General features: G+C 47.5%; 1 protein-coding gene across 1 annotated transcript in view; it reads left to right on the top strand.

Annotated features, from left to right (window-relative positions):
• Positions 1–1,301: 1,301 nt before the first annotated feature.
• Positions 1,302–25,086, top strand: part of ZBTB7C (zinc finger and BTB domain containing 7C) — a 43,803-nt gene continuing 20,018 nt past the window's right edge. The window contains exon 1 of the mRNA XM_057405696.1: positions 1,302–1,415. The gene's annotated coding sequence lies outside the window, so the exon portion shown is untranslated. The remainder of the gene's footprint in view (positions 1,416–25,086) is intronic.

Here is a 25,086-nt window from a genome sequence, read left to right on the forward strand (position 1 = left end):
AAAAGTAACCATGCTCTGAGCATGGAGCTCTTCCAAGCTGTGTCTGAGAGTGCCAGATTGCCCCAGGCTATCTTACACTTGATTTTGCTCATGATTCAGAAAGATTTCCCTTGTATAAACAATTTTGGTTGTGATTTGGTTGGGTTTTTTTTTTGTGTGTGTGCTTCTTTAAGGAAATACAGCAGAAAGGCGTGTAACATGGGACTTGGTGTTGAGGTTCTTTCATCAGATCTGTTAACAAAAATCTGTGTTTCCTCACCGTGGTAATACCTGCTCCAGGAAGGAACTAGTATTTTATTAAATGCAGTGTTTAGGTTAATGCTCAGAGATGTGGCTGCTTAACTTGGGGCTGAATCACAAGAATGAGCTGATCCTTAGGGCACCTAACAAGGAGAAGAGGAGGGACCTGTTATTTATCACTCAACACAATGGCCAACCCTTTGGGGTTGTACGTATGTCGGCAAGTTGGGCTTAACCAGGTTGGGTTGCTCGTGGAGGCAGCACACTACTGAGCCAGGCTCCGACAGTGGACATCCTCATGGACAGGGACCACATGAGGTGGGTGCAGGATGCAGTTGTTGGGTGCATGGAAGCAGCTGATGTGGCACTAAGTCTGGGTGCTGTGGGGGCTTTGAAGTCCTGTGCTGGGCTCTTGGGAAGGGTTTTAAAATCATTTATTCCTTAGATTGGGCAAGACCCAATTTAGGGTCTTGTCACTTGGACAAGTCAGTGACTGAGGACTTGGGTAAGCAAACACCCCCTTTTGAAAATGCTTTGTCTCCATCTTCTTGCTTGCTTGCGTTGTTCATGCACAAGCATGGTTTTTAGTTAAATTACACCCAGTTCTTTTCCAAAGAGAAGGTTTTCTCGCCAGGTTTATCTTGTCTCAGGTATGCATGGTTTGCCAGGAAAGCAGATCAGGTTGGTAGGAAAGTCACCCAAAGAATCACCTGTGTTGGGGCAAATCAGCAAATGGTCACAGGTGACCAGTTACAGCAGGGAAAGGCTTGGCCAGCCAAGTGCAGAACAAAAAGGATGCTATAAATCTGCTGTAAGAAAAATGAGATTATGAAAAAAAAAGAGACCAAAACCACAACAAACCCCCAAGTTTTTATTTCCAAAGAACTTTGTGTGCTTGTTTAAAAAGAAAACATGAAAATCGGTCCACGTCCCGTGTGTTGTTTAGACGTTAATAGTACAGGTGGACGAGGAGGGCTCTCTGCCAAATACTTTTGGTTTAGAGGGAGTGGTGGGAGTGAATTCTCCTAACCGCTCCTAGAAAGGCTTAACTTTATGCACACAAATCAATGACAATCTCCACTCGGCTGCAGGCACCCGAGGAGCAACGCAGCCGGATTCCCCGCGCAGCCACGGCAGGCGAGGGGAGGACGAGTGTTGGCACCGGGAGTGGGAAGGTGGGTCGGATGCTGTGTTTTTGGTTTTGGAAATAGGTGATTTTTAATTTCCACCCCGCTTCTTTTAGGGCTTTAGTGGTTTATTGAGGGGAGGGGAAGGTGCTTGAATTTCATGCTCGGAGGCTGATCGTGCTCGTGTTAGGAATCTTCAGCGTGTCGTAAGTATCCTCTGTACTAATCTATTGCCGTTTACATTGCTGTTTGAACTTGAACCTGTGGTTCTCGTTCTGATTTCCTTGCTTAGTGTCTTGAATCTCTACCAAGCCCGGAGTTTTTGGCTGTGTGTCAACACCTGTATGATACAACCTCACAGTTTTGCGGGTCTTTTCATGAGTCCGTTTAGTTGTTTGGTTGTTACAGATTGGAAATATTAGTGCAAAAACACATCTACTAACATCTCCTGCTGGGAAGGCAGAAGGGCTCTGATGAGGCAGATGATTAATATTTATAATAAAATCGAACAGAATGTATTATATTCTATTGTATTATATGTACATAGTATTGTATTTGATTTAAAATCATTTCTCTTTTGGTTGTTCTTTGCAGAAAACTTGCAGAAAACAGCCCAGTCTCCTCTTAAACAGTTAAAATGTCTCAGTAGATTTGATGCTGGAAGAGAAGTAGTTATTAAAGACAGGCTGGGAAGTGTGGTTGTCATGAGGCTGCTGCTTGGTGTGGGGTTAAGCCCAGCTCAAGCCGACCCGCTCTGTACTGCCCATGCCATAAGCAGAAAGTGCTTGGGAAAACTGGATGTGTTTTACCTTGACATCCCTTACCTACAGTTTGTAGTTAAATGTCAGTTAATCTCTGGAACTTTTTGCTTCTGTACTAGGAAACAGGATGCAGCAGGATAGTGTGTTATACCCAGTTAAGCCAGTTAAGCTTTAATATTTCTAACAGCTCCTTCTTGAGAGTAAATGCTGCTTCAGCAGCGCAAACCCCCTCTCCAGCACCCCCATTCTTGCGTAGGTAATTCCCAGGGCTGCGCCGCCGATAAAAACAACAGCCATGGTTTTGTTTAAGGTTGGGCTGAATGAAAACAGGAGGGGAGGAATGTGCTCAGCAGAGGAGGAACCAGCGCTCGGCCATCCCAGTGCTGTTTTCCGGAGCACATCGGGTGGACGGGAGTGCTCAGCGTGGTTGTGCGGGGAGCTGCAGCTTGTTCTGCCCTCAAACAGGGGATGTGGCAGCCACCTTCCAGTTCGCCCAGGTACAATATTTGGGGGTATGAGGCCGAGTGGTACTTTCCTTTCTTTTCTTGGTGGAAGTGGAATTGGAGGGAGGATTCTCCTCCTGGGAGGATGTGGAGGTTGGGAGCAGGAAAGGCAGTTGGGTCTGTCGGAGCCCTGAGCATTCCAGCACCCCACACCACAGAGCAAACCTTTCGCAGGCTTCTCAGCATGCATCCTGGTGTGTCCATTCCAGGACAGCGCAGCAAATAGCTCCTGGAAGGGGAGATGAGATGCTCTGGCATCTTTCCCTGGTCTTCTAATGCCTTCCATCACTCCCACCACCTCAAAAAGGACATTTCAAACCAGTGTTCTGGACCAGGGCAGCATTTATCACCCATTTTACGCTTGTGCTGATGCTGTTTACTTCAGGTGCCAGGCAATGAGGAATCAGACCCGGCATGTTTGAGCACTGAGCAAGCATTAGCTTCTCAAACCTGGGATTTTCCAGCGAGCCCGGGGCTGTCCAGCACCTAAACTCCCATAACCTCCTTTGAAATTCCTCCTCTAATTAGTAAATAAGTGGCAAGTTTCACTGACATAATTTCAGTGCTATTGCTCTTAATTAAACAGCAAGTTACTGAAATGGTTTCAAAACACCGAAGTCTGCACTCCCCGGTTTGTAGTCCTGGTCTTATTTCCATTAAATGTTGCCAGTGGAATGGTTTTATAAACTTAGAAGTAATTAGAAGAGGTGAAGGATCTCAGACCACAGTGAAATATGGTATTATCAAGCATATGTGGATGATCTTGGCAAAGTGGTCAGCGATGGGAGGGATCATCCCAGCAGGATGGGGATTGGAAGGCAGCCCCACAATGCATATATGTATTTTTAAATGCAATATATATATATATTATAAATGTGCACATGGTATATAAATCTATATAATGTGTACGTAGTAAGTGCTATTATATTGGTGTATAATAGAAGGGTCAGCCAGCACCCAGCTACACCAGCTGCAGGTCAGGTCAGCGAAGTAGCTGCATGGTTTATTTTCCTTTAGCTGAAAGCTTTAGCGATGAATAGAGGGAGGGGATCCGAGGCTGGGATGCTTTCTGCCAAGAGTGATTTGGAGGCCTCTTTAGATTAGTCAGAGCTTTTTTATTCCTTACTGGAAACCTGAGAGGAGCCGCGCTCCTGATGGCAATGCTGCTTACAGGTCTGCAAAATCTTCAAGTACCCACTCCTGGGAGCAGCTTGCCTTAATTACAGATTTATTTCTTGCTGCTCTTGGGTTGCTTTGTTCCCTAAAAAGATGTCCTTGGTGTGAGTGCTTTTCTGGCTGGGGAGGGGAAGGATGCCACATCCCAGCTGGTTGTTTTGCAAGAGGCTCGATGTGCTTGGCAGCTGCAGAAGATAAGGAGGGGGGGGTATCCCACACTGGGAAGGCTCTGTGCTGTCTCTATGTGGGTCCAGGCAGGGACGTGGATGCTGGGACCACTAACTGGCTTCTATCTGCCAGGGAGCGGAGCCAGGCAGCAGCCCAGGGCTTCCGTCCCCAACCCTGCCCTGCCGAGCAGGGAACCAGTTTGGGAAGTGACTCCGTGTTGCCTGCAGATGAGCCAGCCCAGGAGAAGGTAGGAGATCACTTTGGATTGAGATCCTGGCACTGCTGGGAGGAGGCAGGGTGGAGGGATGGAGACCAGCCAGCTTCCTAACTATGCAAACAACCCACACCCATGTTCGGTGTTTATCCCCGCTGAGCCCGTCACCATGGTATCTGGGCACCTTTTGCCAAGGTGAGCTGAAGCTGATGGAGCAAATCCTCTGCCAAACCCCAGGCTCTCTAGGCATGTGTCTGGGAGGTCTCCTCAATCAGGTGGATCTTCCAGAGTTACTGCTGCTCTGATAACCCAGATTGTTTTGCTGCTGCCTTCGGACACCCCCCCCCCCCCCCCGGTGCCTGCCCAGCCCCTGGTCAACTCCTGCCTGCCATAAGCCCATGACCTCCTTAAAGGAGTTGCATCCTTTACCCCTCTATGGGATTTCCTTATGCAGCCTCACACCATGGTGCCAACGGGGCAGCCAGAGTTGTGGCTTCACAGCCCCCTGCACAGGGACTGCTGCCTTCATGCAAAATTTGGACCCTTCTTCTCTACATGGCTGTGTCTCTGGCCTGCTGGGGAGTGATCCAAAGGCTTGTGGTGCCTCCAGGAACACATGGAATCTGGGTGCATCATTGGGTGACAGCCGGTGTTCTCACTCTTCATGTTCTCTATCAGTGTTCTCTTGTGGTTGGTTCCGTCTGCTCCCAGGAAGATGGAGGTGAGAAGGTTTGATGGCCTCCTGGGGGGAAATTGATGGAGAGGAGAGGGAAGAGGATGAGAGGAAAGGGAAGAGGATGAGAGGAAAGGGAAGAGGATGAGAGGAGAGGAAGGAGAGGATGAGAGGAGAGGAAGGAGAGGAGAGGGAGGAGAGGAAGAGAGGAAGGGGAGGATAGGGTAGGGAGGCTGGAAGGAGATAAGAGAGAGGAGAGGAAAGAGAAGAAAGCAGAGCAGAGCAAAAAAAGGAAGAGAAGGGAAGGGAAGAGAAGGGAAGGGAAGGGAAGGGAAGGGAAGGGAAAAGAGAAGATTAAGAGAAGAGAAGAGGAGGAGGCTAAAAAACAAAACAGCAAGTAGGAAAGAAAAGCAAGAGCATATTTTTTCTTCAAGGTTCTTATTGGGGGGGGGGGGGGGGGGAGAGAACGTTTTTAATTACCAATGTTGAGCAATTTCTAAATGGGAAGTTTCCCCTCCTGCCCTACCAACAAGCTGTTGCCCTAACCAGTCACTGGTGGTGTGGGAGAGATGATTCACATCAGCTAATCCCTGTCTCCTGTCCCTCGTATCCCTTCCAGGCCTTCTCCCAGCCTTGCAGGGATGCTGGCTTCTGCTGATGCTGCCTTTCTTGCAGGGAAATAATTGGTCAGGGAATGAAACTCGAGGCAGACTCAGATGCATTGGGTGGCTTCTTGTTTCCTAGCGATTGCATTACGGTTGCTGGTATAGTCTGCACTGAGAGACTGAACACCAGCTGAAAGGGGACTCTGAAAGTCCGCCTCTGCCGGGATTAATGCCCCCAAGCCACGGCTAGACAATGGAAATATTAGAAGGGGTCAGACTGCAAAAATGGGTCAGATTTGGTTTCCTTTATCATCAGATCCAGGTCTTACTGCCTTCTGTCTCTAGGGAGGTGTTGGTTATTGTTGCTTTCATGGATGGGACAGCCTTCTCCGTGGACAGGAGGCAGGTCTAAGCCTCTTTAGGGTGCTAGTTGGCTTTGGAAGCAGCAAGGGAACATATGAGCATCCCAGGGCAGAGAAAAAGGCTGTGATTTACATCCATGCCCAAGCTTGGTTCACTTCTGGCAACTTCTGCTCTCTTAATCTTGTTTGAAGAGATTAGCTTCTCTGCGCCTCAATTTCCCTGGATGTAAAATAAGTCAGTAATCACCTTCCACATGTCTTGGTCTGCTTTTGAGATGACTTGGAGATGCTCTGGGTATAGGGTGATGAAATGAATTTAAAGTCTTATATTGAAAGAGTATGAGACATGTAACACTTGTGGTTGCAGAGGAGCAGGCAGGTTGTGATATTTCAGCCATTCCACTGTGCACATGCACTTTCCAAACAGTTTTGTTGCAATTAATTACAGAGTAATTAAAGCAGAGCGACAGTGCTAACTAAAGGCAAATTCTTGTGAAACAAATAGTGTTTGGGCTGATTTTGTAATTGTTCCATGTTCCTCAGACACAAATTACACTGTCAGGGCTCCTGATTTATGGCAGAGCAATATATGCACAAGTAACTCAGGGCAGGCACTGCCTGCGTGGGTTGCAGGTTTTGGAGGTCTGTGACCTATCAGTTGTCCTTGTGAGTGATGCATGAAGTGTGGACCATCCCTGAAGTGTGTGGGTTCTCCTTCAAATATGTGGGTTCTCTGTCAAGTGTGGATCATCCTTGAAGTGTGTGGGTTCCCCTGGGAGTATTAGGTCTCCTTGAAGTGTGGGTTCTCCTTGAAGTGTGGGTTCTCCTTGAAGTGTGTGTTCTCCTTGAAGCATGTGGGTTCCTCTTGAAGTATGTGGATTCTCCTAGAAGCACCCCATGACCAGTGGGACATACATAACACCAGCTCTCCCCCTCTGACCCATCCCCAAGGCTTCTCATGAGGTTTCCTAACAGAAAGGTATCAGTGCTGCCCTGGGTCCAACTCCATCCTGGGCAGAGGGACACAGCCAGCACAAGCCGCCAAAAGCAACATAGTGGGCAGATGGATCTCCTTCATTGATGGTGTTCCAGCCTATGGAACATGGCTGATGGAGCAACTTAAGCCCTTGGGTCGCAGCTCTTTCATGCTTGCAGGAGGTCCCCATGAGGGTGAGGAGGCAAGGCTTGGCTTTGCTAAATCTCAGGCAGCTTGTGCTGCCTGATCTTTCTATCCACTAGGGCCATGATAAATCTCTCCAGAGCATGGTGACTCAGCTGAGGAAGGGCACACAAAGAGGTTGTGCCCTTATCTGCTTCTCTGAGGGGGACCAGGCATTTTGTTTTATAGATTTGTTTCCTCCACTCCTGTTTCCAGCCATACTGGGAATATTGCTCTTTGTTTTCCTGCAGGAAGTCCCATTCCAGATTAGAGAACTGGAGTGGGTGTTTTCTCACCTTTAATTAAAAGGAGTGAAGCTGCGACTTTTTAGCAAAGAAATCCTGCCTTGCAAGCGTTTGGAGGTCATTTGAGTTAAGACATTTCAAGAAATGCAAACAAAAACTCAGAAGTATTTAGCAATCACTGCCTCGAGTTTAAAAACAAGGAGGTCTGCCTCTGAGAAAATCACAAGATAAGTGAAAAACAAGGACATGAGCTAAAGGCATTACTTCTTACAATTAATCCCCTCTGTGTTCGTTTTTTACCACTCAACACTGGGGTTTGGGCTAAGAGTTGCTGTCTGCTGGTGTCCCAGTGCTTCAATGAGCCTGCTTGGTCACAGCAGGGCTCCCTGTGGGATTCACAGCCTTGGAGGGATAGTGTGTTCAGCAGCCACCACAAAATCTCATGGTGCTTGTGAACATGTTTTCACTGTGGGGCACAGGTGGCTGCCCATATACCTAAGGCACCACCATCCTGGCTGTGGCTTGGGATTGAGCATCTTAGAATCATAGAATGATAGAATTGTTTGGGTTGGAAGGGACCTTAAAGCTCCTCCAGCTCCAACCCCTGCCACAGGCAGGGTCACCTTCCACTGGAGCAGCTTGTTCCAAGCCCCTGTGTCCAACCTGGCCTTGAACACTGCCAGGGATGGGGCAGCCACAGCTTCTCTGGGCACCCTGTGCCAGCGCCTCAGCACCCTCACAGCAAAGAGCTTCTGCCTAAGAGCTCATCTCAGTCTCCCCTCGGGCAGGTTAAAGCCATTCCCCTTGGCCTGTCCCTACATCCCTTGTCCCAAGCCCCTCTCCAGCTTTCCTGCAGCCCCTTCAGGCACTGGAGCTGCTCTCAGGTCTCCCCTTCAGGAGCCGTCACAGCAGAGTGCCCAGCACACAGGGGGTTCCTGGACTCAAGTACACACTGCATCTTCCCCTGGCAGGTTTTGGCATCAGGTACCAGTGCCCCCCTCCATCACATCCCACCACCAGCTGGGCTCCTGCTCTGAATACTAAATCCTGAGGCAGAGAGAAGCCAGTATGCTGATTAATTTGAGCCTGCGCTGCTCTTATCCTGGTTTCAAAGTAATTGTCTCTCTTGTCCACAATTTTCTCTCCTTACATTTCCCTGCATATTTATTAGGTTTTTGTGAGGCTATCTGCAGCCACATTAAACCAATTTACTCCTTGAAATGTCTGACCTTTGATCTACCAGCCACTGCCTTTCGGAGCCAGAAAAAGAGCCTTTAATAATGTGTCACATGAAAGGCTTGCTGCAGAGCCTGTCACTTGCACACCCGAACTCCAGTTAATAAAGTATCGGATGAATCAATTATTGCCTAATAATTGTTACCTATATTTCTGTGCTAAGCGAGGAGAGTATTTTCCACCTCTTTTCCTGGTCTCATTATAATCTCCCACTAGCAAAAAAATAATAAGGCAAATACATGTACACAGCTATATCTAATATTCCTCAAGCAACATTTTCAACCTTTGTAGCCAGTTGTGATCCTAGCAGACAAGGGGGTATTTACAGAGGAGTTAGGCTTTCTGGGTACATCTCATTTGAGCAGTCCCTGCAGCATCCCTGTGTGTTCTGTTGTGTGCTGCATCTCCTGACCCCCTCCAGCTGCCCTCCGCAGCAGGCATGGGAGAGGAGAGAGGGGTTAGTGGGTTGCAAACTGCTTTTCTGGGGACGTTTTGGCTGTTTCAGGGCAGTGAGGCAGGAGGGTTGTCATGCCTGATCCTTCACAGAAAGGTTAGAAGCAGCCACCTCAAAGACCAGGCTCCTCACCACTGCATCCCAGCACCCTGCCTCCTAGTGCATCAGGACTGGATGCTCCTGTATCATTGCTGGAGGACAGACATCCCACTCCTGGGGTGCTGGGTACACTGGGTGTCTTTATTTCGTATTCTTAAAACCTATTTTAAGTGATCAATACTTTATGTCTTACTGCTATGTAGCCATCGAGCTCTCAGGGGTTTGCTGAGAAAAACAGAGACAGATGTGGCCAAGCTGCTTTGGAGATAAGGACATGAGGATGGAGTTGGTGGGGTGCAGCATAGCTCCCTTGAGGTCTCTGCAGCCTCTGGACACAAGATGCTGCTGCCCTGAACCCCAAGCAGTCATCTGCAACATCTCACGATGGGTTTGAGGCCCCCTTCTGTCAGACTGCTGTCTCTCTGCACCTGGTTTGGATTGCTTTTAGGGATATTGGAAAGCATTGTTCAGGTCCTCATGGAAGCCAGAGCATCCAGGAGGCCTCGAGGGTAGAAGATGGCACGAAGAGCCCCCTGCTCTGGCAGCGGGGCTTTGCTCATGCGTTGGGAAGAGGTCTCCCTAGCACTCCCAACCTCTCCCCTGGCAGAGACATCAGTCGTGCTCCTGCTGAAATCAGCAGGGAAGCTGGTTTTCACGGGGGTGAAATGGGCCGGTGAAGTTTAATCACAGCAATTACAGTTTCTGTCACCTGCAAGGTTTCCCGATGCATCACTCTGAAACAACGCCTTGCCCAGGAGCTCCATTTCACTCCCAGTGACATGTCTGCAGGGCAGGAACAGGCAGACGTCCGGAGGGGAGCATGCCTGGGTACAGATCCATCCTGGAAGTGGCCTTGGCAACGCACTTTGGCATTTATGTATTATTTATTTTCCCCGATGCTTTTCATCCCTTACGTAGCTGTTGAACAGCACCAGGCTTTCACAGAGTGATGGAGAAAGGCTGAAAAATGCAGGAGGCAACCCAGGTCTCCTCTCTCTGCTTTAATCTTCCTGGGATGACTTCTCGCTTGCCATATGGGGATGGGACGTGCTCCTGACATCCCCAGCCTGCAAAACACCACAGCGTCGAGCAGACACAAAGTCTCAAGTTTCAGGGGAAGGAGAAACCATCTGCATTGCTCTTTAGCACATCTGTGCTGATTTGGCTCTGCGAGGACTTGGTTGCAAGCCTGTAGGATTTATCTTCAGAGAGGCTGGTATTAATTGTCGTTGAAACGCGAAGTGTTAAAAGCTGGGCAAAGGGGTGAAGAAAAAAGGAGAAGCTTGGAAATACTATGGGCTGATAATTCTTTCTGTCATTCTTGAGTGCATTAACAACGTTGATGGTTAAAGTCGTTACTGCAGGAGGCCATCTGCTAGGCTTTGCCTACCATGAATCGGAAGGGGATGTGGAAGGGAACATCACTGGGGAAGTTTCAAACCAAATCCCAAATTTGAGAGGAGATTCAGATGGTCCTGAAGACCTCCATAAACCTGAATCTCTTGTCTGCGTTAAAAAACAAATGTGCCAAACTGAATCTCATCCTGTATATTGCCAAACTTAATCTCATTCTCTGTATTGCCAAACTTAATCTCATTCTCTGTATTGTCAACTGCACTTTGGATGGAGGCACCTAATCTGCCTCCCAGATTCATTGCCGACTCATGCCTTGTGCCTTCATCTCTGTTTAGCTGATGAAAAAAGTAATGATAACATTTTTTCCAGGGCTGTTTCCAAGTTGAGCTTCAAAGGGGAAGTTAGACAGGGATGGGAAGAAGGACCTGTGTTAGTTGTGGCCATAGAAAGCCTTGCTGTTATACTGGCCTGGAAGTCCTGTCTGGAATACCATGCAGAGACTTTTACCTTGTCCTTGGGTTTCTCAGAAATTGGTTCTTTGCTTTCACACCTTCCAGCAGGGACAGCCCTGGCATTGCGGTCTGATTCTCCTTAAAAAGATGCTGTCACTTTTACCTGCATCTTTTACACCTGACATCCCGCAGCACTCAGGCAGGAGTATCCCAAGCAAGATGCTCCTCATTATTTTCCAGCCCTAAATCCATGGATGCTTAGCTTGTGTCCCCTGTCAAACCCCATCCATGTGGGCAAAGGGAAATTCAAGCCTTTTTTACCTTCAGTTTTCCTTTGGGAGATGAAATTAATACTCCCTGCTATACTTTGCAAGGGATGCTGCTGGGATGAATTGGTTTATAGACCAAATCTCACTCGCCTGTCTCCACATCATGTGGCTGAGTCTCACATTTGCCTTTCCGATGACCAGAGGGAAATTTGGGTCTGGGTGGCTGGAATTTTGCCACAACTTTGGTGGAAGCACCCCATGCCAGGATCCGGCCCTTGGGTGGCGAAGGGCTGATGCTATTGCAAAGATGCCTTCCTGAAGCCCTGCACCACATAATTTCCAGGCTTGCAGTGCTTTCTCTGAAAAGGTAGATTTAGTTTCTATTAATAAGGGGATAATAGCATGGGAAACCTGGCTGCAGGATGGCCCGGACCCAATTACTGTGGTCGCTGGGCTACAGAAGCCACTTCCCTGCAATTATCCCACCACACGCTGGTGCTGCAAAGCCCTCCTGTGTTTTATTCTTAGTAACAGAGCCTTGGGCAAGGTCGGGGGGGATGGGTCCCTGCAACCAAAAGTCCCTGGATAGGGGATGCAGGAGCTGAGATGAGGCTGACAGAGCCACCTCGGTGTCACCCATCTGTGCAGGGGTTGGCTGGGGGCAACATGGGAGCAATGCTCCTCCAGCCATGAGGCTGGCAGCAAGGCAGTGCCCTAGTTTGCCCTTGTACCAAGAGTAGCACAGGGGAGTCCTAGTGACCCCCATGGACATATGCAGTGCTGTGGGGTCCATAGCAATCACCCTCATTTCTGAGAGGACACAAAATCCCCAACCCAGTCGATACAGTTTAGTGGTAGACTTGGCAGCGTTTGGTTTCCAGCTGGACTTGGTGATCTTAAGGGACTTTTCCAACCCTTTCTGATTCTGTGATTCAAGACTGGACTGTGATTTAAGACTTGGACTTGCTCCCAAGTATAAAATGGGTTGTAGGGAAGCTCTGCTGATTTGCAAGCACTGGGAATTGGCCTGCCCATTTTAGCAAGGAACAGCACAGGCATCACAGAGGCAGGATGAACAGGGGAATGGTATGGGGATTGAGATTTGGGGAATATGGGGTGAGTTTATTTACCAGTGCATTCCTTATGCATCTGTAGGAAGCCACTTTGCTTCTTTATCCCTCAGCTGGGTATCCGTAAACACGGATAATAGCCTGACAGAGGGATTCAGTGAGAAGAAATACATTACAGCCAGGGAGATGCTCAAAAACAAGATACCCAAATCACTCTAAAAACACAGAAGCTCCTTCCTAAACCTGTGTCGGCTGTGGGAAAGCAGTGAATGGAGAATTTATGTGAAGGATAAAAAGTGATGCTTAAAGGGCAGGAGTAAAGCCTTTCTCCTGAGAAAAGTCCAGCTCTAGTCTGTGCTGTTTCAAATTTAGTTTTCAGTTTCCTAAAGGCAGCAGACAATGCTTCACTCAATTCTCTCCCCACTGTCATTAAAACTCGAGTGTGTTGTCTGGATATAGTATTTTGCCCTACCTTAAGAGCTCTAATCTTTTTAGGACCATTTCTTGCTGCTATCTGCAGACACTCGAACGACTTCTCGACCGCCGAGTGAAATACAATCCCTGTCTTGGGGAGCTTTACCTCCCCTTTGTCTTCTGCAAAGACAGAGGGAAAATAACCACTTAACAAATCTGCCTGGTCTGAAATTTCTCCCCCACTCCATCTCCCCTTTTGCAGCTATCATTTGTCGTGGGCTGCTTTCTCCCAGTGCCACCTGCCTGATGCAGGGAGATGGCGAGGAGACTTTTATTGTTTGCTGAACAATTCTCTGCAATTTGCTGTTCACTATTTCTTTAGGGCTCCTTTAATCCCTTTTTTCACTTGCTGCTGCTTATTTTTAGCTCGGGCGCTTCTCTCGTTCCTTCCCCAAAACTGTTTATGTTTTGAAAAGCCCCGCTTTGCTGATGATGGCACCTTTTATTCGAGCATCTCTGGTTGCCTGCAAAGCCCCACCTGCCTTCTCCTTCCTCCAGGCTGGGTGTTGGATGCAACGAGCTGTTATTCCTAGCTTCTCTGACTATCCCAATTTTTCCCATGAAAGCTCTCCTCTGGCTCTCCCTGGAAACCAACTTTTCCTTTGTACCAAAATCATTTTGCTTTTGTTCAGTGAAAATGCAAAGTGAGCTGTGGAACTGCTGAGTTTCCAGTGATGCCGCCAGCACAAACCTCACCAGCACCTTTGGGTCATTTACACTTCTCCTGCTGCAAACCAAAATCCTCTGGCTTTGCTGGGTGCCAAAACTGCCATGAAGGCTCCTGAAGGGGAGACCTGAGAGCAGCTCCAGTGCCTGAAGGGGCTGCAGGAAAGCTGGAGAGGGGCTTGGGACAAGGGATGTAGGGACAGGCCAAGGGGAATGGCTTTAACCTGCCCGAGGGGAGACTGAGCCGAGCTCTTAGGCAGAAGCTCTTCCCTGTGAGGGTGCTGAGGCGCTGGCACAGGGTGCCCAGAGAAGCTGTGGCTGCCCCATCCCTGGCAGTGTTCAAGGCCAGGTTGGACGCAGGGGCTTGGAGCAAGCTGCTCTAGTGGAAGGGGTCCCCGCCTGTGGCAGGGGGTTGGAGCTGGATGAGCTTTAAGGTCCCTTCCAAACCCACACCAGTTTATGGTTCTGTGATTCTATGGGCTCAGTCAGCCGGCTCCCGGGCTGATACCACTGACCCTTGAGGTGTGGGCACAATGTTCCACATGTGGCAACCTCCTGGCATGGGAACGCATGTGGTGGCCTGGATCTGGAGCCCCTCTGAGCTTTAGGCTCCCTCTAGAGTTAGGATAAATCTAAGCCTTAAGCAGGAGCAAGCTCAGGCTGATAGTTGAGATAAAACGGTGAGCTGGGCTTTTGGAAGAGCTAACGCCAGATTTGGGCTCTACCATGGGCTTTCTCCATGGTCTTCAGCAAATCACCAAGTCTTTCTGTTCCTCATCTGTACAAACCAGGTAATCTTTTCTCTCCCACAGTGGTTTTGGAGCACAAACATTTAGGAATGGATTGCTCCTTCTTTGGTCTTGCGTATACAGTGGTTATAAGGGGATGAGCATCCCAATTGTAGCTGCAGGACACTGGTTCAGTATAAATGACCATTGCAATTAGTAATAGTAGTAATAATAGTAGCAATAGTAATAAAAACAGTAATAATAGCAGTCACAATAACAATAATGATAATAGTAGTATAAACCTTGCACAGTAGAAACTTAAGTCTGATCTGAAGATGCTCTGAGCTATCATCATCAGACAAAGTAGTGTGTATTTTTATTTCCTTGCCTGTACATAATGCTGGTAGTAGGGCTACACTTTGCTTCTGTTACTGAGATCTAAGCTGTAGAATTAAAATCCATCCCTTCTCCTGCCCATAATCAGAATTCAGAAATGCAATCGGGACTTTCTTATCCATACAAACATCTCCTGATCTGCCCTGACTGACTGCCCTGAAGGCAAATAGCAGTGTCCAGCCTAACCCCCTTGCTCCTGAGCTATCCAAACTGTCCCCGCTGCGTCAGCCAGGAAGATATATTTCATTTCTCCCTGGCAGTCCTGTCTCCTCCCTCGTTAATATTGCAACAAGCATTCCTCCTCGGGAGCACCGCCTGTCCCTTGGGAAGGCTTTGAGCCTCCCTGGTTTAGGCAGGTATATGGAAATTCTACTAGCTCCATCCTTCACAGAGACACAAAGCCGGTAGCATCAGTGTTGCCTTTTTCCTCATCATCTAGAAGGTAGATTTACCATAACCTTCATCTGTTTGGGTTTTTTAATGAACAGGTGAGTTTATGTTGGAAAAGCAACTCAGATTTCTTGACCTCAAAAATTATAATGGGTCTGGAGAAACTCTCCTTTTGCTGCTTTTTTGTTCTTCCTCTAAGGTATGCTGGCGGCTGGAGGTGCAACCCTGGAGCTGCATCTTTAATTGCTGTTTTCATGAGAATCACAGCAACTGCACTGTGATTTAGGACAAAAAAAAAAATGGGATCTCAGTCAATAACCAACTGGTCTCTCTGCTGGTATCTTGGGCTGGCAAAAAAAGAGTTATTTCTGCTATTTCTTAGTAACAAACTGATTTTCTCTGTTGTCTCTCAACACTGGATGAGTTCTTGCTCCCGTTTCCCTTTAATAAGTGCTGTTTTGTTTCCATTATTATTCAATCGTAAAATCTTTTCCCGACGACTATACCAGAAGTAGATTTACGGCTATGAAAATAAACTTGGGCGTGATGAGATCTTGTCATTTTATTATCTATAAAGCACCTCGCATGACTTCGTCGTTATCAAAATTTAATTATACATTTAAATTTCCCCATCATCTCAGGTTTTTTTGTTGTTTTAGGGTCTTTTTTCTAAAGAGGGAAATGATGAAAGCTCCAAAATCCATGCTTAATATAAATCAAGTTATAACTGCTATTGACTTTACTCTGGCTTCTTACAGAATAAGGGCAGAAAATAATCATGGTGCGGTGTGATGGTGCAGATCTGCCCAGAGTGATGTTCATGTTAAGACACATCTTCGGGGTTTTTTTTTTTCATGCACAAGGAAAATGCCAACGTTTCCTGGTTTGAGATACGTTATTTACCGATCTTTGCGCGGGGCTGGATGTTAATTGTCGTCGGAGGCTCTGGGTGTGGGCAAATCATTGTATAATGCCCACACCCTTCGGGTGGCTTAGGGTGCGGCGTTGTCTTTGCCTCACCGTGCAGTTCTAAGATGTATTATTACCCAAAAGCAACACACCCTTCCGTGCTTCGTTGTTTTTATTAGGGATCGCTCTGAACCAGCGCTCCAAGCACCTGGCAAAACCACCGTTGGATGTGGAGCTCGTAACTTGGGCTTGCCCGGGCTTCCCTCCGGGATTCCCTGCGGAGGAGCTCTCACCGCTGATGCTCTGCGGTGGGAATGGGTCAATTGGAGCACCTCGATGGGCATGTTGGCATGTAACCAAAGACATGGTTAGAGACCACCAGGGACTTGGGTTGATCTTACCTGGGGGCTGAGCTCCTAGAAGGAGTTTACCTAAATGGAGCTTTCTGTGATGAGTAGTGGTAGGAGATGGAGAGGTGGGAAAGGTGGGTATTTCTACTGGGACTGGACAGGGCAGGAGAGAATTGCCCCTTGGCATAGGGCTTCCAGCTTAGACTGGAGTTGCCTCATGCAAGGGCTGTTGAATTTTTGCGCTGTCCTGCCTCAGTTTCCCACCTCTCTGTGAGATGAGGATAATGATAACTACCTGACTGCTTCTTCCACATGGTGCAGGCTCCTGCACTGGCGCAGGTGGCCAATATAACCTATTCCTTGTCCAAACTGAGCCTTTTCTTGCAAACTGTTTAGGAAAGGGTTATCCCATTGAAGCACCCACTTCATAGCTCTCCTATGGCCTTTTGCATACGCACACCAGAAGTCACATCTTCTCCACCTGGCTCAGCCACCATGGTGGCTCTTCCACCATCTCCACCTGTCCAGCCCTTGGGAGCATCCACGGTGTCAGTGGTGAACCTCCTGCATCCATGGCAGCCACTTCGTTCGCTTCCAGGTTGATGCCTTCTTCTTCAACCGCACAGTTCTTCTGTGAAGGGGTTTATCACTTTTTCTTACCTGAGGAAGGGGGCTGTATTTAAAGGAAACACATCCAAGGCAGAACTGCGAAGTCTCACCTTTCCCTGTGCCACATGATTAAATGGGGGGGCAAACATGCAACCCCCTTATTAGAGTAATATAATTTCCCATCTCAAATAGGAACCAGGGATGTTTTAATGACTGAGCTCATTAGATGGACTTTCCACTTAAAGTGTCTGTCTGGCAATTAAGGCTGGGAAAAGCATGACTGATGGCCACACCTTCTGTGACTTAATGGGGAGTCTGAAGACTGATCTTATTATCACACTGATACAGTCTGTGATAAAAAAGAATTCAAGATACTCTCCAGAAATTTATTTGCCCATTAGGAAGCTACCAGGATAAGGTTAAGGGAACTCGTAAGGTCAAAGCTGAACAGAGAAAAGGACTAAACGCTTGGGATCCAGGTGGGCAGAAACCGGAGGACATGATTTCTGCTCTTTGCTCTGCTACTGACCTATTACATGACCTTCACCAAGTCAATCTGTTGGGTATTTTTCCTCATGTGGCTGGTCATCGCCTTGTTGGGCGCTGTGGTGTAACAGCACCATGGCTTTGCTTCAGTGGCACAAGTCCCTGCTACCAGCCTCCGCTGGAAAACATTCTGTTGAGTGGAAGGAAGCACCTACAGCTGGGAGAAAAACAACCGTATTTAGTGCAGGGAGTTGAAAAAGGGTATGGCAGAATTTCCATTCTCCTCCAAGAGCATCCTCCTGAGTCCTCAGTGATTCCTTAACCTCTTCTGTCCGCTTTAAAATGTGACCTGCTGCAATATTTTACTTAAGCCTGGTGCTTAATGGACTGGAACTTATTGTAGAGCTCACTGTGCTGACTTCAAACCTCCTGTTGGGTACCATTTTACTGACATTAGCTTGCCATAGCTTGTCAGTGATTTTAACTGTGCTGATGGGTTGAACGCCCCAGGATACAGGAGCCAGCTTTGTACTTTGCTTCAACTTCCTGAAGTACAGTTGGGAGAGATAATTCAGCTAAAAGTGTTTTGGTACAAAGTGAAGTTTTTGATGACAGAAAAACTACTGTGCGTGCGGGTCAGTTTTGTCAGGTTAATGGAGGAATTGTGAAAAATGGAAGGGTTTCATTTCAGCATCTTCAAAGAGAAAGTCTTGACTTTCGCAGGCAGCGTAATTTGTTTGCCTCAACATTTCCCATGATTTTAATGAAACAGATGGCCAGAATTTAGGGAAAGCATTTTGTGTCAGGCCAAGCAAGTCAAGTTTTAACATTTTTCAGTTCCAGAAAGGAGAAGTCCTGCTTACTGCCACTGTCCCCCCGTCCTGAAAAGCATCCTCTCCTTTGCTCCGCATCCTTTGCAGGGGGATAGCACCACCTCCAGCCCTGTCTGGTCCATTAGGAGTGCAAAGAGTCCCAGACTTCTCTCATCGTCCCTCCACTTCATCATCCCTTTGCCAAAGCCAGTGTTGGGAGGCCCCCCTCCCCTCACCATATTACTTAGATTTGTGTGAAAACTAAATAATTGAATATGAAGACATTGGCTTTATGTCTTTTGAGGAATCCTTTTGAAGTTGACTCTTGTGACCTTTGAGGCCATGCATAATTTTTCCTTCTCCTCTCTCCTCCTCTTTGCTGTGCCTTGCACTCCCCTAATCTTCTCTCCTGCAGGCTCCCTTCATCTCCTCCCACCCTGCTCTGTGGCTCCACTCGTCTGTGCCCCGTGTCTGAAGCACTCGGTGGCTGGTGCAGCCAAGCAGCCTCCTCTCCCCCCACAAGCCTTCCTCCCAGCTTCTCTCTGCTTGGAGCCTCTCCTACTCACCCTGTTTTCTCCAGCTGGCATTCTACCTGTGCTCTTTGTCCTCCCTGGATTGCCTTTTCCCTTGCTTCCGTTGGGAAATGTTAAATTAGGTGACCTGCCTTAATCTTCTGGCTGGCCAAGTGCAATACGTCCACCCACAGCTTTCAGCAGGGGATGGGCTCTCTTCCCTCTCTCTGGACAGAAGCAGGACTCCACCCTCCCATGCTAATAGTGTAATAACTGTGTGAACTTCCCGAGCTGAATACACATCATGTCCAGCCCCATTGTCTTTTCTGCTGGCCTCATGGTTTCCCTGTGGGTGGTCACTGGGGATGTACCTTCCTACACTGTCCAGCACACAGTGGGGTCCTGGCATCCCATGAGCAGGCTCTAGCAACACTCTGAAGCCAGAGTCTGGAATAATTCAATAAATGAGGTTCCAGCCAGGGGAAAAAAAAGATTATTTAAGTAGTATATAAAAATTGCCACAAAGCTTCAATTTTACCAATTCAGGGCATGGTTTCCTGTGTTCACCAGGAGCCATAGCTTCACTGGGATGAATGGGAGGACTCTGCTGACTTATTATAGAATCACAGAATGGCTTGTGTTGGAAGGGACGTTTAAAAGCCATCTAATCCAACACCCTGCAGTGAGCAGGGACACCTTCCACTAGACCAGGTTGCTCCAATGTGGCTTTGAACACTGTCAGGGATGGGGCAGCCACAGCTTCTCTGAGTAGCCTGTGCCAGTGCCTCATCACCCTCACTGTAAAACATTTCTTCCTTATTTCTGACTTCAATGGGACAAGCAGTATCCTTTCTAAAGAGTAAATTTAGCTCTGCATAAAGGATGGGGCACATGCACATGCACAAGACTTATGGTATTGGAGGGGAAGCAAAATTCTCACCCTGCATTCATCTGGGCATGGTTTTCTTGCTTATTCCCCAGAAGGGAGGAATATGGATTTGCTCCTGATGCAGGTTAATATCCATAGTGATTTCATGAGGACTTGAATTCCTCCTGCAGCAAACATGTGAGCTGAGAAAGGGCAGCAGTGGTTAGTTTTGTGAAAAACTGCTCTCTTTGTGCCAGGATAGGGAGTTCATTTTTTCATTGACGCATCTCTGAAACACCCAAAGAGAGCATGGCATGGGGAGCCGAGCGATTGTGTTGTCAAGGCAGAGACTAGTGAAAGAAGAGCAAGATTTATGTCGTGGCTGCTCAGAGGGTTGGAGAAAGATGGCCCGAAGCCAGGCTTCATGCAGGCATGGCTGATACGCTCTTCAGCTTTTGCCAAGTGTGGGCTGGTTGGTGGTTTATGTGAAATGGGCTGCATAGTCCTGGTCCAAGTCTTGGTGGGCATGATTCCACATCACAGAAACCAGCCGTACAGTTGACACTTTTGCTGACAGTCTCAGCAGAAAGATGAGTTGCTGAATTGGCCCTGAAGAGGGGGAGAAAAAAAAAAAAAGCAATAAAAAAAGAAAATCCAAAGAATTTTGCAGCTAGAGAAGTGCTACCTTCTACCAGGGAAGCAAGGAGAGCAGATGACCTCAGAAAGCCCAGCGCACACACACATGACTATGGTGATGTGTTTAATTTACTCAAAAGCATCAAGGGAAGGGATTTGGGTTGTTCTCTGAAGATGTGGCCTCAGGTCCCCTGTGTGCCTGTGGTTGCATTATTTCACCTCCTTTGTGCCTTGGTTCTCTATCTGCAAAACTGGAGCATGGAACCAGATAATGGTTTTGGTAGCAGGGACCTTTGGAGGCTCTTGCTTCAGCTTCACACTGCAGGTCAGGCTCATACCTTTGTGTGGTTTAGTTTTGAGTGTCTCCAAGCATACAAATCCCAAGGCTTGATCAGCTTCTTATTAAAAACTGGTTTTGTTACATCTGATCTAAACTTCATCTTCTGCAACTTCTGAACATTGCTTCTTGTGCACTGGGAAGAATTTTATTCCACCTTCTCTGTAGTTATACATTAGGTGGGTAGATTGAAAACTTAGATTTCCCCTTCGTGCCCCATTCCCTGGGCTGAACAAACATCTCTTAAGTGCTGCTCCAGCTCCCGAGCCATCTTGGTGTGCCTCCACAATGACAGTGTCTGTCTGGAGAGCCCAAACTGGACACAGTGCTCCAGCTGTGGCCTCACAAGTGCTGAATAAAGGGGAAAGACCACTTCCCTTGACATATGGGCAGCACTTTTGCTAGTGCAACTCAGCGTGTGTCTGATCATCTTCACTGCAAAGACATGCTGCTGACTCCTGGGCACCGTGTTGGCCATCAGGACCACCATGTCTTCTTGTACAAGGTGGCTTTCTAGCCGAACACAAGTAGTTCTTTCTTCTACCAAGGTGGCATGGATGGGAAGTGGCAGGGTCTTGGCAGAGCAAAAAGGGTGAGGAGCACCCTGGGAATACAGGGTCTAGAGGATCAGACAGGGTGTGAGCTGGGCCATGGTATGTTGTTGCCAGCTGCAACAGGAGCAAGAAAAGCTCAAACTTCTTGTTTGTAAGCGTGAAACCTGTTATCAGCTGAGAGGTGAGATGGTCATAGGAGCAGGAGAACAATACACAAAGCACTTTTTCTTGGTCTTAGGATTGTTCTTGTTCAGATGAGGTGCAGCTTGTTGTAGCCACTGTTGTTGCTGAGGCTGTACCTGCCTCGTGAATATAAAAGCAAGATTTCTGTTTCCATTGTTGCCCATCCATCACCATTCACAAGCCTAGAAGCAAAAGGAAGAATAAAAGGAATAATAAGAAAATAAAGAAACATTGCAGCCAGAAAGCTATCCTCTGTGTTTCACAATTCTATAAATTACACCCTTCCCTTCCTCTTTAATCGCCAGGCATATAAACTATGCTTGCAGCAGAATCATATTCTTCCCATTAAAGTTTCAGAAGAGAAATACAGGTCCCATCTGCCTGTTTAGCAAAGCAGGGCAGTGCACGACCGTGGTTTTTTTTTCCCTCAAATTCTGCTTTATGGCAGGAGTTTTCTCTTTTAGGACTGGCCATTTATTTCATTTTCTCATTTCAGCACATGTTTTCACAAGCAGTCTCCTCTTTATTCTAACATGGGGCTTTCTCCCATGCCTTCAAGCTCAAATGCACCTGAAGAACAGAGGTGCAACCTGCCTTTGATGAAGATCAAATGAAAACTAAGGTCATTTAGAACTTCAGCAGGGTTGCTAGAGGTGTATTTCTGCTCTGTGGACAGGTCAGACTTTGTCTGAACAGCAAGAGTTGGCAGTAAGGAGAAATCATTAACCTGGACTGTGAAGGCACCCACATGCTTCACTGCCGTCCCTACCTGTGTGCCTACAAGGATATCGGTATCTGTTTGGTGTAGATCTGGAGCTGGGATGGGCGTGAGATCTTAGGAACGGGTTGTTTACATGGTGGGGGAGTAAGTGTGGCATCATCCCCTGCCCTACAACAACTGACCTCACATCTCACCCACCCGAAGGGCAGGGAGAGGGGGCTTCATTTACGTGCATAGTCCCTTGGTGTGTAGGGTCGACGGCGGGGTGGGTGTCAATACACCCAGGGGACCTGTGCTCCTCTCATTGTGCATGTGAACCTGGGAAGCTTACAGATTTTGGAAAACAGTGATGAATGAGATTGCATGACAGCATCCAGTTCTAGCTCACCAGGCCTTCATAGAATCATAGAACCACAAACTGGTTTGGGTTGGAAGGGCCCTTAAAACTCACCCAGTCCCAACCCCTGTCCTTGGGCAAGGACATTTTCAGCTAGATCAGGTTGCACAGAGCCCCATCCAACTTTGCGTTGAACACTGTCAGGGATGGGGCATCTAATCCCTCTCTGGACAACCTGTTCTCCTGTTTCACCACCCTCATTACGAAAACATTTCTTCTGCCTAGTCTGCATCTCCCCTATTCTCCCCTCTGTCAGTTTGAAACCATCACCTCATGTCCTATCACTACTGAAATCTCTGTCCCCATCTTTCTTCTAAGCACTGGAGCTGCTCTAAGGTCTCCCCTTCAGGAGCCTTCTCTTCTCCAGGCTGACCCAGCCCAGCTCTCTCAGCCTGGCTCCAGAGCAGAGCTGCTCCAGCCCTCAGATAATTTCTGTGGCCTTCTCAATACCTGTTCTGTGGCTTACCATGGGTTACATGAGGCACGTACGAAATGGCTTCAATGATTATTTATAGTGCTGTACCCTTAGAAATCCCCCCTATCCCTGTTTTTTACCCTAAACCCTCATTCTTATTCAGTGGCATTAAGAACAGAGTGAATCCAAAGGTCCAGGGCTATGCGGCTGTTGTTCCTGTGCCTGGAGATTTACACCCAAGCTCCTGCTGTCGTTAGAGTTGCCCTGCTCTAAGTATAAATCAGACTGTGCTCTGTTAGATGCCTTATACATTTCCGAGAAGTCATGTGTGATGGTAGGAAGGATCTGCTGCAAATTCTGCACTGACTATTTGGGGCTGAGTGCTGCAGGGGGGAATGCAGCCACAGGGGGACTTACATTCCCCTTTCCTGATGGGTTCTCCATAGAAGAGGTGCTTTTTTTGTTGTTTTTTTACCACCTTGGGCAAGAAGCTGTTTAGTTTGATATAGGTTCAATTTTTATTTTTAAGCTAAATATGAGAAACACAGGAGAGGAAACCACACTCTGTTCCTTAAAATAAATGGAAGAAAATACAGGGCTAGAAAAATATTCTCTGATGCATGCGCTTCGTGAGCATGTACCTTGGCATACACAGCACCAAGGAGCTCTGGATCTTTAAGTAGATCATATTTTTTCCTCTATAAGGAGCTTTCTATAAGGGTCTGGTCAAGCTCTATGACTCTATGAGGTCCTATATACCATTTTTTGCATGTGAAATGCCAGCAGCTCACATTGAGCTCTGATTCTGCAATACCATTTGGAAGAGAGAGTGGAAACCAAACCTGGCTCATGACTTACCTTAGCAAGCCTGTCTCCAAAGCCATGACTCAGGGAAAGGGAAAGGGGGAAGATTTGGGTATTTTGGCCATCGATCTCACCTTAAAACCCCTCCTTTTGCTCCTAGCCTGGTGAGGCAGATGCCTCTTCTGCCTCTTTTGTTACTGTCCATGCTTTGCATGCCCTGTGCAAATGCCTGATTCAGTGCTTACCATTTAACAGCCGCAAAGGGAGACTTCAAATCCCCATTTTCACCATCCACGAAGGCTTGAACCACCAGCATCCACCTGGGCAAGGGGAGCAGCCCTGCTCCTAGCCTCCTGCTCCCACATCTGCGCTCTGCTCGCAAACACGCCTACAGCACCATTACCATATAATTAAATCTCTTTTTTCCCCAACTGGAAGGATTCTGCTATAAACAAGGGTTTTCTCTAACCATAATTGCTCTCGGTGGAAGGCAAAGCTCTGCAATAACTCAGGCCTTTGTTCTGTGTGCAGGGAGCGAGTCCCTCTGCCTATCCTCAGGTATGCCAACAATGCGAGCTTTACTCTCCTCGACCTGACATGAATGTCAAGGCAGGGTTTGCAAATAGAGGCAGTGGTCAAAATGGGGGTTTAAGTGCCTTTATAAATATTTTGAAGTACCAGCTTGGAAAAGGAAAGTCCCCAGCATGCTGCGGCACTGGTGTTTCATCAAGCTGGTGTGTGGTTCTGAAGTGCGGCGTTGGCAAGCTGTTGGGTTCCTGCCCATTCCTAGGAAGGGCTGAATGGATATATATGTGTATATATAAAAAAAAAAAAACAGAAAAAAACCCACTTAAAATGCAAAATGCTGCGTTTAGGTCACTTGTTGGTCAGTGTCTTCATGGACAAATGGGGAGAAGAAATCAAAATGCTGCAAGGGGTATTTTCCTGATGTGATGCACATAATGAAAAAACATATTGTGGATTAGGAACACCAGAGGTGGGAGGTGAGGTGGGTGAACAGGGAGGTGGATGGTTCCAAATGTCTGCTGTTATTGTGGCCCCTTAACGAATGAATTTTCCTCTCCTAGAGAGAATTCACTGTAATGCATTTAATTAAGGCTGCTTTGAAAGGATATGCAAAATACAGACAGTCAAATGGTGGGCAAGTGGGTTTTCCAGCCCAAAACAAACATTCTGAAATAGTGTGAGTGATTCTATACTTCTGCTGGTGCTCTTCAGGACATTTACCAAACTCACACATGCATAGAGCACCCTCTAGTCCTTTGCCTGGGAGGTGGATCAAACTTGCCCCCTGGTAAAAGTATGAAGCAGCAGCCGTGTGTTCCTCATGCATGTGCGAGGGAGACAACATATCTAACCCTCAGACACTTTGGGTTGCTTTTGTGTTAGATATCTCCATTTCTTTTTTTGTGTAAGATAGCAAGAGCAAAGCAGCCGCTTTGTAAGATACTGTCTAGAAGCCAAAACCTCTGTAGGTATGGATCTCTCTTACTGCACCATGAGCTTGATCTCAAACATCCCATAGATTTGCCTGGAAGCTGTAGCAATTTAGCTAGACTGGCCTAGTTATAGTTGTACTGTTTCCCCCTAAGCAGATGCAATCAGAACTGTGCAGATGTTGCCTAGCACATCCAGCTGTGCCAATGGAA

The sequence above is a fragment of the Pezoporus wallicus genome, unplaced genomic scaffold, assembly GCF_028554395.1.
Source record: "Pezoporus wallicus isolate ANWC-B61680 ecotype Strahan unplaced genomic scaffold, APGP_CSIRO_Pwel_v1 scaffold_13428, whole genome shotgun sequence".
NCBI lineage: Eukaryota > Metazoa > Chordata > Aves > Psittaciformes > Psittacidae > Pezoporus > Pezoporus wallicus.